The 19,944-nt window shown below is 36.9% G+C and overlaps 1 pseudogene; it reads right to left on the bottom strand.

The window, feature by feature from the left end:
- LOC146918427 (uncharacterized) overlaps window positions 1-19,944 on the bottom strand; it is a 72,714-nt pseudogene that overhangs the window by 50,592 nt on the left and 2,178 nt on the right.

Below are 19,944 nucleotides of genomic sequence, written 5' to 3'. Positions count from 1 at the left end.
TATGCAAATATATTAACAAACACAAGAAACCAGGCTCGTAGCACATTAACATAAATATAAATAATATTGACGATTAAGAGTGTGGTCATTAGTCAATTACATACGCAATATATACAAAAAAGAGCACCATCAGTGCTATACATCAATGCTACACTATATCCAAAAGGAACATTGTTAGTGTTATACTATATCGATCCAAAAAAGAAGCACTATATCCAAAAAAGAACACATCAGTGCTAAGAGTTAACACTAACATGTAACTAACTTTTACATCTCCTCTCCTCCATTCCCATCATCAAGATACAAATCAGCTTCTAAATCCGGTTCATCCAAAGACAACTCTGCTAACTTAATTCCAACATCATCAAGCGGTTCATGCGCATCTCTACTAATGTCCCACATTCTTGATTGTCATTTCTTATATCCATCTTCTTTCCTTGACAAGAAAATGGCCGAGTAGTTCAACGGTGGCCAAAGTGGACGGCGACCACTTTGGAAGAAAAAGTTGAAACCCTAATTTTTTAGAAAGGGGAAGATGCAATTGTTTGTGTGGTGTGGTGTGGTGTGGGTCGTACTGACACCAAAGAAAGATAAATTAAATGTGTATATATATATATATATATATATATATATATATATATATTATAGTAATAAAATGTTTTTATTCTTATTTAAAAAAAACAGAAATCAAAATAATATAAAAAAACACAAGTATCCGTGCGTATCGGGATGTATCGGGAAGTATCGGATAATTATTTTTTAAAAAAATAAAATTTAATATTTGGATACTCTCCGGATACGTATCGGGAAGTATCGGGCAGGTATCGGTGTAGGATACGCAGGAGATACGGTACGTCATCCATTTTGAAGTATCGGGGCTTCACAGGTTTCTACACTTATTCTATACGTTTACAAACAGAATACTCTAATCCTTATTTATTAATTTTGTTAGGTCTGCAGTAATCTCTTATATATGTGTCAATCCCTTTACAATAAACTTGTGTGGAACACAGGTCAAAAATCTAGTAATAGTATCAAATTAAGAACACAATATTGCATTAAGACACTATGGAAAAGAAAAAATAAATGACACAAATTTAAAAAAAAAAAGAAAGAGAGAATAAACAAAAAGTCAAGCGTCTAACCCAAAATTACTGATATATGTATTAATGGGTTATTCTCAACTCAAGATATGTGGAACACTTTGAAATTTATAAACAATGCCGTACTATATATTTTAGTCGATGTGAGACTATTTTTAGATCACTTGTAACAATGCCTGGCCAGAAATTTTATATCACTTGTAATATTTGATTGGCACAATTTTATCTTTCACCCTCCTAATATTGTGGATAATATTTTTATGAGAAATGTTAACTAGTGCCCTCGGGCACTGGTTAAGGACCTTAAATAGTAACTTTTTATAAAAGTTTGTGTAATCAGTGCATTGGAAATTGAAAACTTTTAAATTTTAAAAGAATAATTACTTTTTTTAGCATGCTTAAAGAGTGCCCCGGGGGCACCGAAGTAGGCGAAGGTAGAGTTGCTGACCTGAGCGCTTTGGCTCTTTTTGGTAAGTCTTCTCGGAGTAAGAACCTTTCTTTTTGAGTCGGCGTGGAGACCTATGGTCTCTATTCCGCCTTATCTTTGCTCTCTGTCGGTGTGAAGTTGCTAGCATAATCTGGTAAGCAGCGGGCTTTCTATCCTCAGAGGTTCCAGTCACGCTAGTCTAGACCCTATTTTTATTTATCAAATAGGTTTGGGTGTGTATGATAAAAAGCTTTTGAACCATAGTCCAATCAAATTTGTAATTTTTCAAAAAGAGTAAGTCATAATAACTTTAAAAAAATAGGTATTTAAACTTTGAGTTTAATTATGGTGGGTTGAAGGTTTAATTTTTTTTTTTTTTCGCACACAACCAATTAAAATATTCAAAATTGTCACATAACTTAAAAACATTAATTGATGTGACAATTCTAAATGTTTTGATTGATTGTGTGTGTAAACCGTCAATCCACAATCATTAACTCTTTAACGTTTGCAAACTAGCGTTTCCTGATACCGCTCAAATCCTTAAGAATCATATATTCCAACATAAAGTAGTATTCTATAATAATGATTTAAAAAATGATTTTTTTTATAATAATGAATGAATGGAGTATCTCATAAGCTAGTATTGTGAATTCCCTCAAAAAAAAAAAAAAAACTAGTATTGTGAATGTAATGTCGTATTCCATTATGTACATGGGAATAATAAAGATCCCTGTAATCCCAAAGCAAGTGCTCCTTAGAAGGAAGATGGTTATTACTATACCCAACCTAAAAGATACAGAATGGTTTTCCCTTTGCTATCCATTTCCTTATATTACTAATAACAGGAATCAAGAAACCAAAGGGGTTATGTCAAGTGGATCTGACTAGACTTCCACAACGTGCCAAACCAAGATTTAAATCCCACCTAGGAGAGATATCCACATACCTAGAATGAGCTATGACCTCGTCCAAGTGGAATTTTAATTTCGGCTTATATTCCGCGTGACACTCTGAAAAATGAAGAATGTACAGTCACCCAGTCAGACTCCAAATGTCATGTGCTGAACTTAGAAAAAAATTAAAAATGGTGAGCGTTAAATTATTACAAAGGATGTGATCCGATTATTGGTTACAATCTATGAAGCATTGACCTGGATATGATATAAGACACAGACAATAGTTTAGACACCAATAATAATTTAGGAAAATTGAAGTGATTTAATGTAGCTACACGTGTCGATGTCAGACACTGACACATCTCAAATATTACACACTCCTTCAATCAGTAGTGTAGCACTGACACATCTCAAATATTACACACTCCTTCAATAATAATTTAGTGTCAGTGCTACACAAGTTATAATAATTATCAAGAATTATCGGTATTTAGGGAGCATTGATTGCAATTGTAACCTATTACTACAGCAGATAAATTAGGAAAATATGCAAAAAAAGTCGAGAAAATCGCTATGATAGTAAGAGAGGTTAACTTACTGGAATGCTTATTAATTTTCCTTGTTCATTGATCAGAACAGGCAAGCTTCTCCTTGCAGCAACTGGGATAAATTTTAACAAAATTAGAGCCTTTTTTGCTGATACACTGTCATAGTGCAAATATGGAGCTGTTTTCTCCATCATCTTTGTGTTTCCATTCGCTAACTTAACCTCATAGTCTGTGAAGTTTTCCGATAGAGAATACTTGGATAACTCAGCAAGATACAGCCAGTCAGATTCAATCATGTGACGCACGTCAAGAACTTGATCACGACCTTTCACACAAGAGGAGCAACAAAAGTTTCGTGCTTCTCCATTAAAATTCATGTCATAATGAACTGAATCACAAGCTGCGTCGCTGTCATTCAACTTCCATGAAGTAACAACACTTCCCTGGCTGAAGTGATTTGCCGAAAGCGGTAGCAGCTTCGTGCTTTGATGCTAAGTCAGAAATGGCTCCAATTTTTGACCTGAAGCGATCGGTTTCTTGCTTCTGCAGTACGAGAATGCTACTGTAGGTTAATTCACTGATTATATTTAGTCTTTTAGCTTCATCAAGAACTGACTCAGGATTCAAATCCAAAAAGTGGATATCTAATGCATCTACAACCAAGTGATTTGCATAGGATTTTCCGTCCTCTATAATATTTTCCAACTCATTGGCAGCAAAACACTCTTGATGTCCAAAAGAATGGGTCTCGAAAAACTCCATCTTTAGAGGCAAAGCAATGTCAACAGAACAGCAAACCAGGACTCTGGACCCTTTAGAACCGGGATCCGGACAAAGGTAACAACCAGCGGCAGTAATTGAGTTCTACAGCATAATTAGGGACAAAAAGATTACTAAAAATTTGAAATTTATCAAATAGTTATAGCTAAAACGCTGATTTGTCAGATAAAAAGAAAGGTAAGAGAATCAGCATAGTCCAAGATGACCTCTTTCAGACTATGAAACACCAACACTGGACATGACATTGACATGTAGACGCCAGTAATAATTAAAAAAGTGGAGATGATGTGTCAGTGTCGGACATTGACATGTGTCGAACTGGACAGGCTTTCAATATAAGGTGCCGATACTACGCAGCTTTCAGACATGTATGCAGCTAAGACAATGTTTGATGAATTGTATGATGTTGTTCGGAAAAAAACAGTTTCATGTAAATAGATTTACCTTGCATGGAAAAGTACGTAGGTAGTCCATTAGCAATTTCAAAGCACTACCTCTTATTTGCTTCTGTCTTTGTGAAATAAACTGAAACAATAAAAGTTTCAACATTATTATGAGCAGAAGTCTAGAAGAATATGCACAAACAAGTAAATGTTCGAACTAAAAATATTCATGTATCAGATCAGAAATACCTGCAAGACTAACGAAAGAAATTTCATCAGGCATATGTCCTCGATTTTCAAATGACAGAGAATCTGTAAATCAATAATGGCGTATCCATGCTGCAAATATAACCAATATCATAGAATCAGAACAAGAGTATATTCAATAGAATGAGATAGTATAAATTTAAGAAATAAAGGATACATGTACTATTTTCAGCAACATTAACATAGAGAATTAGCTATGCCAAACTCAACATCAAACATCAATCAATTAGGAAATGAATAGAACAAGAAGTTAAATGATACTCACATCGTTTATAACCACAGCATGCTGTATTAGGCTATGGCAAACTTGATCAACATATACACGTGTTTTTCGACATGCAGAAATCACTCTTTGGAGTTCAGGCTTGAATGCTGCTGAAAATGTAATAAATCATCATTTGAATAAGAATGTTGGCCTGAAGAACTAAACGATTACTTAAAATAATATTAACGAAACCATAATACTCAACATCACAACTTACAAGATGACAAGTGATCAAGTTCCCTTCGTATCCTGTTCCGTGTGAATAACTGGTTTGGATTTGTTGGGTCTTCTACCCACTCTTCAGTACCTCCTCGGCATATGTGCAAAGATTAACACATTATTAAAATTATCAAGTAAATGAGAGAAAGAAAAAATGAACAATTTATGAATAAACAAATATCTTGTACCAACTTTATACATGTCTTCCTTTGAAAATTCGAGAAGAGGCCGCACAAGAAGGATGCCTCGATTTGCCGGAACTTGACAGTAGGAATGTGTATAGATAGGGAAAATCTGGGAGGTTAAAGGTGTGCCTGCAAGTCCAAGCAACAACTATTTCGAGAAAGTCTTAAACAAGCCTTCAAAAATTCAATTATTTTTAATCACTTGTGACCACAAGGGACCAAACTATTTCATAAACTCATCAAGAATTGAGAATTATCCAGATGATTGTGCCTTTGTATACTACCGAGGCATAAATGATGCATGGTACTGTTGCGTACATAAGAGATGCATTTTTTCTTGTATCTATTTGGAAGATGATAGTGATGAATATGATCATGGGACTCTTTCAAACTGAAATGTCTTTTATTAATGGTTGTGACCAATAGCCTTTATACCAAATAAGTTTATCACATCATAAAAACCAAGTTATGAAATGACCTTTTCTTAAATGAGATAAATGGTCAAGTATGTTAAAAATATTGTAATAGAAGAGTTTTTCATTTTCCTTGTGAGCATTGATAAGTGTTCAAAAGTGATATATTTCATATGGTAGTTTAGGCATTTTAGTGACTTGTTTTGCAAGATTATCCATGGAAAACTCCAATATTATGCAAATATGTCATAAAACTCCAATATTATGCAAATATGTCATTTATACTTTTGAACCTTATTCTACCTTTTTTGTGCAGGAAAATACAAGCAAGGAGCAAGAATTGTCAAAGTTCACAAGAATTCGCTATTAGCATGTTTTTCGCTATTAGCGTAATTCCTCCAGAGAGATACGCTATCAGCGTATCTGGGGCGAGGCCAGGAGTCAACTTGAAGAAATTTCGCTATTGGCGAGTATTTCGCTAATAGCGAAATAACACTAGAGAGTTACGCTATTAGCGTAACTGGAGCGAAGTCAGAAGATGGCCTTGAAGAAAGTCGCTATTGGCGACATTTACGCTATTAGCGTAATTAGTCCAGGGGACTACGCTATTAGCGTAATTTGGGCGAAAAACTCATGAAGAACAGGGCCCAAGTACCAACGTGGCAAAATTCCATTGGCCAGAACTTAAACCGACCTACTTCGCTAATAGCGTGTATTTCGCTATTAGCGAAAGTGGTTAAACTCAGCCCATTTAAATAGCATTTTTACCTCTCTTTTAGGTATTCACTATTCCATTAGATATTTTTATACATTATAAGAGAGAGGTTAGAGCTATTTCTAAGAGAGAAACACAAAGCAAGTGATTAAGGAGTAGATTCAACCCTAGATTCATTGAGACATCAAGGATCTTGGCATGAAATCTTCATCTTTCCTTCATCCTTTGCATAGTTTACATGTCTATGTGTAGCTATCATCTACTCTTGTAGTATTGAGGTAATCAAACAAGCTATTATGTAATCTTTTGATCTTTTAATGTATAAGGTTCTAGCTTAATGATTCAATATTGTTGTTATTCTTGTGTTTAATGCTTTCAAAGAGATTCAAGATGATTTGGACACGAACTCTTGAATCTAGAACTAGAATAACAATCTATCTTAAGTTATATCATTCTTGACAAGTTTGTAAATCTTTGATAATCGCTTTTAATCAAGAACTTAATGCTTTCGGATACTTAATCAGGCTGGACACGGTCGATTAAGTTATCCGATCGACTTTGTTATCTTTTAAGGGATTTGGACACGAATGTTTAAACGATAACCTAGAAATAACGATATTGCTTTGGACACGAAGGATATTGTAGAAATGATTGTGATAATATTGGTTATAAAGCTAGAGTCTGTTAATCGATCGAGAGATTGCTGTTGTTATGCTTGTTTGTTATCTTATACCGCAAGCGAAATAGTTCGATCTTCTCTTGTTTTTACTTTTATGTCGTTTAGGAACATAGTTTTACAAACAAACAATTTACACCCATTCCTTAATGTGAAATATTGTGAAAATGCTTATGATTGAAGCAACTTCCTGTGGACACGATCCTATATTATACTCACGTGTATATAGTTATATGACATGTAGAAAAGCTACATCAAGCATGGCTCAGTTGGTCGGGGTTTGAACCCCGAATTCTCCACTTACTCACCTTAAAGGTGGATTTCTAGCCTCTAGGCTACTTGACAAAAAAAATTGTAGTTTACATTGAAATACAAGTCAGCTACTTTAATTCAATTTGTCCTACAATTTTTCTGCACCACATTTGAAATGAAAAAGGAAGTACTTGATGATCTACTCACATACACTTCTAATAGAAGACGTGTCTGATATCCGACATATGTCAGGGTTTGATACTAGGACATCAACACATGTGATTACATTCAATTAATTCATGTATGTTGGAACAAAATGTGTTTAACAATGAACCTTAAAGAGTTTTGATGATAACAAGGTATTAAAAATTGTAAATTGGACTAGCTAATATTTGTTCAAGTGTACAGGACCATAATTATAAAGTTACATCATCATTGGTTCTGAATGAGCAAATAAAGAGCAAAAGAAAATGAAGCTTAGATGATTCTGAAGAAATAGTGCTCCTGAAGTCAAGCTGCTCCTGAAGAAATAGCGCTCCTGAAGTAAGCCACTCCTGAAGAATAGTGCTTCTGAAGACAAGAGGTCCAGAAGCCACATCATCAGAAGCTGCGTCATCAGAAGCTGCAGAAGTCATATCATCAGAAGCTGAATCTCAACTGGATTTGCAAAAGATTCAAGAATTGAAGAATTATCAATGCAAAAGCTGTCCATTGGATTCGAAAACACAAACAAAGGATTAGTGGAATTTTGCAACGGTCATTTCAAAGGTGTTTGAAGGCTTGTGCTTGCATTTTGGACGAAAGCGTTGACATTGTACTTTGTACAAATTGTACAACCACGTTCTCCACTACTCTGTTTTGTGTCCACGCTTCAAGACAAGAAAACAACTCCAGAATACGGTCTCGCCTGCATATATGTTCCTTTGGATAAGGAATGGATTTCAAATTGGTTCTTCATAGGACAACAACCAAATCAGGCAAAAGATCATTGGTGAAAGATCAAGCTTCACTAACGACTCTTTGGTGTGCTGGCAATTTCATAACGTCTCTTTCACACCTCTATATAAAGGAGTGAAGACCTAGAGAATTGGTAATGCAAGAACGCTAAACGAAAGACTCACAAGATTTTCACAAGTACCAAACCTCTGCTGAAATTGTTCTGCATTCACTTAGAATTTCTGTGTCTCAAAGTCATATCTTAGAAATTCTTAAGTCCATTGAGTCTGTATCTGATTTGTATTGTGAGCACCTCTGATTGTATATCAAGTGTTCAACCTTAAACAATTTTCTGTGTAATTTTGTTTAGTTAGGAAGTCTCTAGCAGTTGTGCTTGAGCAGGAAGTCTCTTGATTGTGTTCTTGAGCAAAGGAAGTCTCTTGCTTGTGTGCTTGAGCATTGGAAGTCTCTTGCTTGTGTGCTTGAGCATTTGTAATCAGATATTACTCATAGTGAAATCTCCTTGGAAGTGCAAGGGGGACTGGACTACTTCCGGATTGTGGAAGGAACCAGTATAATTGCTTTGTGTCGTTCTTCTTCTCTCTCTCTGTTTTATTCCGCTGCATTTAGATTCTGATTATCACTTCAGAAGCTGTCTCACCTAGCTTCTGATCAGTGTGTTCAGTTTTTAGGAGAAAAGAAGAATTTTTCAAAACACAATTCAACCCCCCTTCTTGTGTTTTTCTCACCTTCAATTGGTATCTAGAGCCTTGGTCTGTTGTGTAACACTTAACCGTGCAACAGTCAAAGATCTGAGAAAAACATGTCTACTCCTCCTCCTACTGGTTCTAGTGATACTAGCTATAAACATGTCTCACATGATTATAGTGATAGTAAGAAAACCAGTGTTGGAAAAGTTCCAAAGTTCAATGGAGATGCTGAAGAGTTCTCTTGGTGGAAGACCAACTTTTACAGTTACGTCATGAGCCTGGATGAAGAATTATGGGATATTCTGGAAGATGGTGTTGGTGATTTAGTCCTTGATGAAGAAGGAGCTGCTGTGGATAGAAAGAAACATACTCCAGAACTGAGGAAACTTTACAAGAAGCATCATATTATCAGAGGAGCCCTTGTCACTGCCATACCCAAAGCAGAGTATATGAAGATGAGTGACAAATCCACTGCTAAAGCTATGTTTGCTTCTCTCTGTTCAAATTATGAAGGGAGCAAGAAGGTCAAAGAAGCAAAGGCTCTCCTGCTTGTACATCAGTATGAGTTATTCAAGATGAAGGATGATGAAACTATTGAGGAGATGTACTCAAGGTTTCAAACCTTAGTTTCTGGGCTACAGATTCTAAAGAAGAGCTATGTTGCTTCTGATCATGTAAGCAAGATACTCAGAAGCTTACCTGCCAGATGGAGACCAAAAGTGACTGCCATTGAGGAAGCTAAAGATTTAAACACTTTAAGTGTCGAAGATCTTGTTAGTTCTCTCAAAGTTCATGAGTTAAGTCTTAATGAACATGAGTCTACTAAGAAGAGTAAATCAATAGCTCTTCCATCCAAAGGCAAGTCATCAAAAGCTCTCAAAGTGGTTGAATCTGAAGAGGAAGAACAGTCAAGTTCAGATTCTGAACCAGATGCTGCTGAAATGGCCATGCTCTCAAACAGACTTCAATATCTGGCCAAGAAGAACAGAAAGTTTCTCTCCAGAAGGGGTAACTCCAGAAGCTCAAAGAAAGAAGATCAGAAGGGATGCTTCAACTGTAAGAAGCCTGGACACTTCATTGCTGAATGCCCTGATCTTCAAAGAGAAAAGTCAAAGGACAAGTCAAAGAGGTCTACATTCAAACCAAGCAAACTCAAGAAGCAGATTAAGCAGAGTTTAATGGCAACCTGGGATGATTTGGGTAGTGAATCTGGATCTGATAAAGAGGAAGCTGATGAAGATGCAAAGGTAGCTGTTGGGTTGGTAGCAACAGCAACTTCAGAAGCTGGATCAGATTCAGACTCAGAAGATGAAAACGAGGTATATTCCAAAATTCCCAGAGATGAACTTGTTGAGTCACTTAAAGAACTTCTTACACATTTTGAAGTAAGAACCAATGAGTTGATGGATTTAAAAGAAAAATATGCTGATTTGGTACAACAGCAAAAATCAACTCTATTGGATCTAAAAGCTTCTGAACAAGGACTTAGGGGCTTTGACTTCATGTGTAAAACATATGAAGATCAGCTCAGGTTCTTATGTCAGAAGCTACAAGAAAAGTGTAAAGAAAAACCTTTAAGTAACCATGAAATTGCTCTTGAAGATTTTATTATATCTGGCATTGACAGAAGCAGAGTAGCTTCTATGATTTATAGCATTTACAAGAACAATGGCAGAGGAATTGGTTTTCCAGAAGTGAAACTTGAGAAAACCAATCTAAAATCTTGTTGTGAATGCATCAAGGAAGGTCTGAAAACATTCTTTGTACCAGAAGGGGCTGAGTTGGAAACTGTTGTTCAATCAGAACCTGAAGCTTCTAGTCCTAAGGCTAAGATTACTTCAACGCCAAAGAACTCTAAGTCAAAGGCTATGATCAAATCTGATTCCAAGACTTCAAAGTTCAGGATCCTGAAAAGATCAGAACCTATTCCTCAGAGTCTGGTGAAACCAAAATCTGGGGTTCTGAAGTCTAAGTTTCAGAAGAAGATAGTTACTGCTTCTGAAGTACCAAAACCTAAGGTGATGGTTAATCAGAAGCAACCCAACTCACAGCACAAGGTACAAGAAGTGAAAAGTAAAGCCTTAAGTACTAACCTTCCAGGACCCATAGAACAATGGGTACCTAAATCTAAAAATGTCAATGATGCAGGTATGTCTAAGAGCAGTGCCAAAGCAAAGATCATGGTACCTAGACAGCGGTTGCTCAAGACACATGACAGGAGACAAGTCCATGTTCCTCAGCCTAACAATGAAAGAGGGAGGAAATGTGAAATTTGGGGGCAACCAGTCAGGCAAGATCATAGGTACAGGAACTATTGGTAATTCCTCTACCTCAATTAATAATGTATGGTTGGTAGATGGTCTTGAACATAACCTTTTGAGCATTAGTCAATTTTGTGATAATGGTTATGATGTGTTTTTTGAAAAACCCAACTGTACAGTAATCAACAAGAAAGACAAATCCATTGTGTTCAAGGGAAAGAGAGTTGACAATGTCTATAAAATCAATTTTTCTGAACTGGCTGATCAGAAGGTAGTTTGCCTACTATCAGTGAATGATAAGAAATGGATGTGGCACAGAAGGTTGGGACATGCTAACTGGAGGTTAATCTCTAAGCTTAGTAAGTTACAACTTGTGAAAGGGCTACCAGACATTGACTATCATTCAGATGCACTCTGTGGTGCATGTCAGAGAGGGAAAATTGTGAAATCATCTTTTAAAACCAAAGACATTGTTTCAACCTCAAGACCTTTAGAATTACTCCAGATTGATTTATTTGGACCAGTGAGTACTGCATCCCTATATGGAAGTAGATATGGATTAGTCATTGTTGATGATTACAGCAGATGGACTTGGGTGAAATTCATAAAGAGTAAAGATGTTGCGTGTGATGTATTCAGTAGCTTCTGCACTCAAATTCAATCTGAAAAAGAATCAAAAATTTTGAAAGTCAGAAGTGATCATGGTGGAGAATTTGAAAATGAGCCATTTGAAGCTTTTTGTGAAAAACATGGAATTTTCCATGAGTTCTCTTCTCCTAGAACACCACAACAAAATGGGGTTGTAGAGAGAAAGAATAGAACTTTACAAGAAATGGCCAGAACCATGATTCATGAAAACAATTTACCAAAACATTTTTGGGCAGAAGCAGTGAATACAGCATGCTATGTTCAAAACAGGATCTATATTAGACCTATTTTGGAGAAAACAGCATATGAATTCTTTAAAGGAAGAAAACCCAATATCTCTTACTTTCATCAATTTGGATGTACATGTTACATCCTGAACAACAAGCTCTACCTAAAGAAATTTGATGCCAAGGCCCAAAGGGGAATCTTTTTAGGTTACTCTGAAAGGTCAAAGGCATACAGAGTGTATAATTCAGAAACACTTTGTGTTGAAGAATCTATGCACGTTAAATTTGATGACAAGGAGCTTGAAGATAAAACTTCAAAGCAAGGTGAAAGTTCTGCAGAGATACAGGTTCCTGAAGCTACTCCAGAACCTGATCAGATAGCTGAATCTGAAGATAGTCCAGAAGCTGAACCCACATCAGAAGCACAAGATGAAGCTGCTTCTGATGAAGCACAAGATGGCTCACATCAAGCAGATCCTCCCAGAAACACATTCAAACACAAGTCTTCACATCCTGAGGAGCTAATCATTGGAAACAAAGATAGTCCAAGAAGAACAAGATCACATTTCAGACAAGAGGAGTCAATGATTGGACTAATCTCAATGATTGAACCTACAACAGTTGATGAAGCACTTTCAGATGATGGATGGATCCTAGCTATGCAAGAAGAGTTGAATCAATTTCAAAGAAATGATGTGTGGGATCTGGTACCCAAACCTCAGCACAAGAACATTATTGGAACAAAATGGGTATTCAGAAACAAGCTGAATGAGCAAGGTGAAGTAACAAGAAACAAAGCCAGGCTTGTTGCACAAGGGTATAGTCAACAAGAAGGCATTGATTACACTGAAACGTTTGCTCCAGTTGCAAGATTGGAAGCAATCAGGTTACTTCTTTCCTATGCAGTTAATCATGGCATAATATTATATCAAATGGATGTCAAGAGTGCTTTTCTAAATGGTGTCATAGAAGAAGAAGTGTATGTCAAGCAACCTCCTGGATTTGAGGATATTAAATATCCTGACCATGTTTTTAAACTGAAGAAATCACTATATGGTTTGAAACAAGCTCCCAGAGCTTGGTATGATAGACTAAGTAATTTCTTAATCAAAAATGACTTTAAAAGAGGACAGGTTGATACTACACTCTTCAGAAGGACCCTTGAGAAAGATATTCTTGTTGTGCAAATATATGTTGATGATATAATATTTGGTTCTACTAATGCATCTCTTTGCAAGGAATTTTCTGAGTTAATGCAGGATGAATTTGAAATGAGCATGATGGGAGAGCTGAAGTTCTTCCTGGGCATTCAAATCAATCAATGCAAAGATGGAGTCTATGTTCATCAATCAAAGTACACAAAGGAGCTTCTGAAGAAGTTCAAACTTGAAGATTGTAAAGTGATGAACACTCCAATGCACCCTACGTGCACCTTAAGCAAAGAAGATGAAGGAGCTAAAGTAGATCAGAAGCTGTATAGAGGTATGATTGGTTCTTTGTTATACCTCACTGCATCTAGGCCAGATATTTTATTCAGTGTATGCTTGTGTGCAAGATTCCAATCAGATCCTAGAGAATCTCATATGACTGCTGTCAAGAGAATCTTCAGGTATTTGAAAGGAACAACTAATCTTGGACTCCTTTATAGGAAATCCTTAGATTATAAGCTAATTGGATTCTGTGATGCTGATTATGCTGGTGATAGGATTGAAAGAAAGTCAACCAGTGGCAATTGTCAATTTCTGGGTGATAATCTTATATCCTGGGCTAGCAAAAGACAAACAACTATTGCTATGTCTACAGCAGAAGCAGAATACATTTCAGCTGCAAGTTGTTGTACACAACTACTTTGGATGAAACATCAGTTGGAAGATTATCAGATAACTGCTAACAGTATTCCCATTTATTGTGATAATACTGCTGCTATTTGTTTGTCTAAAAATCCAATTTTGCATTCAAGAGCCAAGCACATTGAAATCAAACACCATTTTATCAGAGATTATGTTCAAAAAGGAATTTTAGATATACAATTCATTGATACTGAAAATCAATGGGCTGATATATTTACTAAGCCTTTAACTGTTGAAAGATTTGATTTTATAAAGAAAAATTTGAACATGCACTTTGTATCTGATTAAATGCTTGCTTGCTCCTGAATAGGATTTTAGGTTCTGAAGTTAGTTCAGAAGCGGTAGTCCATCAGAAGCTCTCTATTGAGGTTCTGAGAAAAACTCGCTTCTGATGATGACGTCAGCATCTGAAGTCCAGAAGCTGGATTTGTTGCTTCTGAATAGTTGAATTAGTGGAAACGTTGGAAGTTACCTTTTAAAAAGTAACTTCTGGCCCACTAACTTGGTAGTTACTATGTGAACTTCTTACGTGGCCTGTATGTGTTGGTGTATAACTAAAAGGGCAATGATGATTTAATAGCTTTGAAAGTACTTTTCACGCGCCCCCAATTTTGTCATTAATGTTATGTTTGTTTGTCTCTTTTGAATTGCAATCGTTTTACTTTTAACACTTTGACAATTCACACACTACTCACTCACAACAAACACATTTGCTCTCAAACCTCTTGCGAAGTAAGCGCATTCTCTCAACTTTAGAACCCTAAAATCTTCATCTTCTTCAAATCTTCGTCAATCATCAAATGGCATCATCAAGCTCAAAAGTTTCAGAATCTACATCAAACATGCAAAGAGTACCAGAATCTGAGTCCATCTACAAAGAGAAGACTATGGATATTCCATGGGAATCCTTAATAGTTCAAGTTGAATCGCCAGTAGACTTCACTTCACTCAAGAAGTACGAAGTGAACATGGAAGGCTATGTAGAAATTCAGAAACTGTCTGGATACTTCAACATGCTAAATAGGCCAACATATGTGAACTTGGTCAAAGATTTCTGGTTAAGGGCTGAAATTGTCAATAGAAAGCCTGTGAAGGCAGCGGATAAACCAGCTGGGTCGAAGAAAGGAAAGAAGGAGATTGAGTTGAATCCCACTTCCTTCAGTAGCCTTGAGATAAGGTCTGAAGTGATGGGTATTCCTGTAATCATCACAGAGGAGATAGTTGCTAAAGCTTGTAGAATGGATGCAGAAGGAAGGTTTCAAGAAATTGTTAAGAAGGATGATGTCCTGCTGCAAAACTACTACAACACTCTTCTGGGTGGAAACAAAGATGCTAAGCCTTCTGAAATGGAGATTCACAATAGAATGTTGGTGAAATTCAGCAACGATTGCTTCTTTCAAAGAGCAGGTGGGTCTGATCAACCCAACAACCAACAGAAGCTAGCAATCTATTTCATGACCAATCTGGAAAAGATAAACTTTCCAAGATATGTATTGGATCATCTCTGCTGGGCTATTAATGAAAGCACAGTCAAAGGAAGGAAACAAGTGCCCTATGGAAGATTGCTCTCTGAGATCTTTTATCAAGGGAAAGTGCTGGATTTGTTGAGAAGAACAAGGGATGCTTCTGATAAATGCTTCGAAGTTTCTACTGCAGAGAAGACTATCAGTAGCAAGACTTTGCATTCAATGCACTTTTTCAAGACAACTCCTAAAGATGAGAAATGGTTGGAGTTGACCACAGAAGAATCTGAGATTATCAGGGACTTTCCTTCCATAGTTAAGGAAAGTAATCCTGAACACTTAGCTAGATTAGTAGCTGGGTACGTCTTGGAGGAAGATGCGAGGTCTCAGGAGGAAGCTGCTCTTGCTAAAGGGAAAGGCAAGAAGGCCAAAGCAGTTGCTGTGTCAGAAGCTGCTGTTTCTGATGCACCTAAAGGGAAAAGGGCCAGAACTAGTTCTGAATCTGATGCTGCTCCTACTAAAGGAAAGAAGGCCAGAACCAGTACTGAGTCAGAAGCTGCTATTGCTAAAGTTGCTAAGTCTGAAGCTAAACCTGTTTCTATCAAGGATAAAGGAAAGATGCAGAAGATTGGTGCTGCTTCTATTCCTCAGAAGAGAAGAAAAGGTAAGGCAGACTTGGTAATCACTCAAGAGCAGCTGGAGGAAGCTCTTGAAGAAATGGAGAAAGAAGAGGCTGATCCCAAGCTGAAGAAGAAGAAGGCTCCCCTTCAACTTGTGAGTCCTATGGTTGAGATGACTCCAATAAGGAAAAGGATGGCAGATGAACGTGCTTCTGAACTTATTTCAGACAAAAAGGATCTAAAAGCACAATACACTCATCAAAGAGATGAAAAGCTCAAGGCCTTGGGAATGGAAGATTGTGATAGGTACTTCAAAGAGAAATTGGCTGAAGTAAGAGCCATTGCTGGTAAGTCTACTGAAGACAATGAGGATGAAGAAATGATGATTTTTATGGAAGATGCTCCAGAAGAGGGAACTTCAGAAGTAGTTCCTCAAGCTGCTGGTCCACAGAAGATCACTTCTGAAGCTGGCCCTGCAGCTGAGGTAATCCAGATTCCAGTCACCTCTATCTCCATTTCACCTTCTTCACCATCAGTACCTGAACAAATAGAAGACACTTCTGTCTTAGACAATCTTGCTCTCCACTACTCAGGTGAGTTACCTATAGACAAATTTACCTCAGAAAAGGCCTCTGAAACAACTCCAGAAGCAGCTGCTTCTGAAAACGTTGTTTTAGAAAACCCTCATCAACAAACACCTGAACCACATAAACCCACAACACCCCCACAATCACCAACAGCTACCATTGACCCCCAACTCAACACTCAAACATCAACTTCACCACAACAACCACCAACTGAAATTAAACACTCCCCACAACCAACTCCCATGGATGTTGACATCTCTCTAGTCAATGTTCAAGTCTCAACCTCTACCACTCACATTGCCTCTGACCAGCCTTCATCTTCAAACACTCAAACACACTTTACCATTCCAATTCCTAACCCTTTTCAAGATTTGGAAATCAGTGATTCTGATCTTGAAATCCTTGAACAACCACCCACAAACATCCTGGAATCTGGATATATTAATTCTGAGCTTCTGACAATCCTTAGTAGATTGCATAATCTTGTGGATCAACGAAGGACAATTGATCTCACAAGTGCATATGAAGACTCCTGGACATCTCTTCAGAACCGGGCAGCTGAGTTTATTGAAGAGATCAAGGCTAAATGCATCAGAGTCAAGCAAGCATCAGTCAGAAGGCTAATGGAAAATCTGAATCAGAGTCTTAGAGTAAGAAGTTCTACACTGCTCCTGGCAAACCAGCCTTTCTTCTTAGAAACGGATTACTTGACCAGAGAAGCAAGGTTGTGTAAGCTTCTGAAGAAACAGATGGCACAGCAGCAGCAAGAAGCTAAGGAAAGGGAACAGGCTCTTCTCCAGAGGCAACAACAGCTTGAAGAACTGTTGCAGAAGAAGATTGAAGAAATGGAGGAGATGAAGAAACAACAACAAACCAACCCTTAGTTGCACACCCTTGTGTTTTCCTTTTTGTTTGTTGTTTGTTTTAAATTCCTAGTCCTTGCTTCTGAAACCATCGTGTTTTATTTCTCTATGCTTCTGAATGCTTACTGATTCTGACTGTTTAGCTGCTTCTGATATTTTAGATATTCATGTTCATATATTTTTGATCTGATTTATTTAATTAATTTCTTGTATACTCTCTTTTGTTTGAGTTTTTCTCAAATCTTTTTGTCTTTTATGCTTATTTTTATCTTTTTTGATAATGACAAAAGGGGGAGTATATGTGACAAGTATTTAAAGGCTCTGAGCCCCATTAATGGCATTTGAAATTTTTTGAAAAACTTCTATCATTTTTTTTACCTTATTGGTATAAGCTATGAACGAACGAAGGAGTATCAAAATTCAAGTAAAATTAATTGAACCATTCTTCTTATCTATAAGTTAATTCTTTCAATGATTCAATTTTGTTTTTAAGCTCTGATATTCTTTATTGTGCGAAAAATGAATTTAATTAACCTGGATAGAACTTAGGGGGAGCTTACAAACCTCACCTTAAATACTATCAGACTCAGGGGGAGTTTGAGCTTACAAACCTCAGAACCCCAAAGTCAACTTGTTAATTAGATTAACAACAATTGATCAATTTTAAATACTTTTGTTTGTCATCATCAAAAAGGGGGAGATTGTTGGAACAAAATGTGTTTAACAATGAACCTTAAAGAGTTTTGATGATAACAAGGTATTAAAAATTGTAAATTGGACTAGCTAATATTTGTTCAAGTGTACAGGACCATAATTATAAAGTTACATCATCATTGGTTCTGAATGAGCAAATAAAGAGCAAAAGAAAATGAAGCTTAGATGATTCTGAAGAAATAGTGCTCCTGAAGTCAAGCTGCTCCTGAAGAAATAGCGCTCCTGAAGTAAGCCACTCCTGAAGAATAGTGCTTCTGAAGACAAGAGGTCCAGAAGCCACATCATCAGAAGCTGCGTCATCAGAAGCTGCAGAAGTCATATCATCAGAAGCTATTTCACCAGAAGCTGAATCTCAACTGGATTTGCAAAAGATTCAAGAATTGAAGAATTATCAATGCAAAAGCTGTCCATTGGATTCGAAAACACAAACAAAGGATTAGTGGAATTTTGCAACGGTCATTTCAAAGGTGTTTGAAGGCTTGTGCTTGCATTTTGGACGAAAGCGTTGACATTGTACTTTGTACGAATTGTACAACCACGTTCTCCACTACTCTGTTTTGTGTCCACGCTTCAAGACAAGAAAACAGCTCCAGAATACGGTCTCGCCTGCATATATGTTCCTTTGGATAAGGAATGGATTTCAAATTGGTTCTTCATAGGACAACAACCAAATCAGGCAAAAGATCATTGGTGAAAGATCAAGCTTCACTAACGACTCTTTGGTGTGCTGGCAATTTCATAACGTCTCTTTCACACCTCTATATAAAGGAGTGAAGACCTAGAGAATTGGTAATGCAAGAACGCTAAACGAAAGACTCACAAGATTTTCACAAGTACCAAACCTCTGCTGAAATTGTTCTGCATTCACTTAGAATTTCTGTGTCTCAAAGTCATATCTTAGAAATTCTTAAGTCCATTGAGTCTGTATCTGATTTGTATTGTGAGCACCTCTGATTGTATATCAAGTGTTCAACCTTAAACAATTTTCTGTGTAATTTTGTTTAGTTAGGAAGTCTCTAGCAGTTGTGCTTGAGCAGGAAGTCTCTTGATTGTGTTCTTGAGCAAAGGAAGTCTCTTGCTTGTGTGCTTGAGCATTGGAAGTCTCTTGCTTGTGTGCTTGAGCATTTGTAATCAGATATTACTCATAGTGAAATCTCCTTGGAAGTGCAAGGGGGACTGGACTACTTCCGGATTGTGGAAGGAACCAGTATAATTGCTTTGTGTCGTTCTTCTTCTCTCTCTCTGTTTTATTCCGCTGCATTTAGATTCTGATTATCACTTCAGAAGCTGTCTCACCTAGCTTCTGATCAGTGTGTTCAGTTTTTAGGAGAAAAGAAGAATTTTTCAAAACACAATTCAACCCCCCTTCTTGTGTTTTTCTCACCTTCAATGTAAACACGGGAATCTAGACACCAATGGCGTCTAGACCATAACCAAGTTTTGAATCCCACCTTGAAGAGATACTCAAATTTAATGTCTAACACGTCTCAAATAGAATTACAAAAATAAACATGGTAGTCTATATATTATTTGATAGATGATAATGTACATCACATTCAATTATTTGCCCTTTGTAATCAATTGTGTTGACCAAATCATACTATTTTACTAAGAAAGAGCAATCAATAAGATTAGAAGTAGACAACTTCATGGTTGGTTGAAGAGGTTTGCCACAGTTTGAGCATCCACTTCCATCTGGAATCCTGAATGAACTTTAGTGTGCAAGAGCTTAATTATAGATCAAGAACCAACCTACATTCCATATGGAACCTGTTAAGCATCTTCCATGATGATCAGTAAAGAAATCTCCATCACCCCTTTTTCAGAGTAGCATTTACCAAATTAATAAGCTCATGTGCTACTGGCAAGTTATGGCTACTGGTGACCGTAGCTAGGACATTGTTACATTTTTCGAGGGCTCTTTTTGGTTGAC

The sequence above is a fragment of the Medicago sativa genome, chromosome 6 (genome assembly GCF_051527215.1).
Source record: "Medicago sativa cultivar Bolivia chromosome 6, Bolivia_mono, whole genome shotgun sequence".
Lineage (NCBI taxonomy): Eukaryota > Viridiplantae > Streptophyta > Magnoliopsida > Fabales > Fabaceae > Medicago > Medicago sativa.
This window is presented reverse-complemented; position numbering and strand designations above follow the sequence as displayed.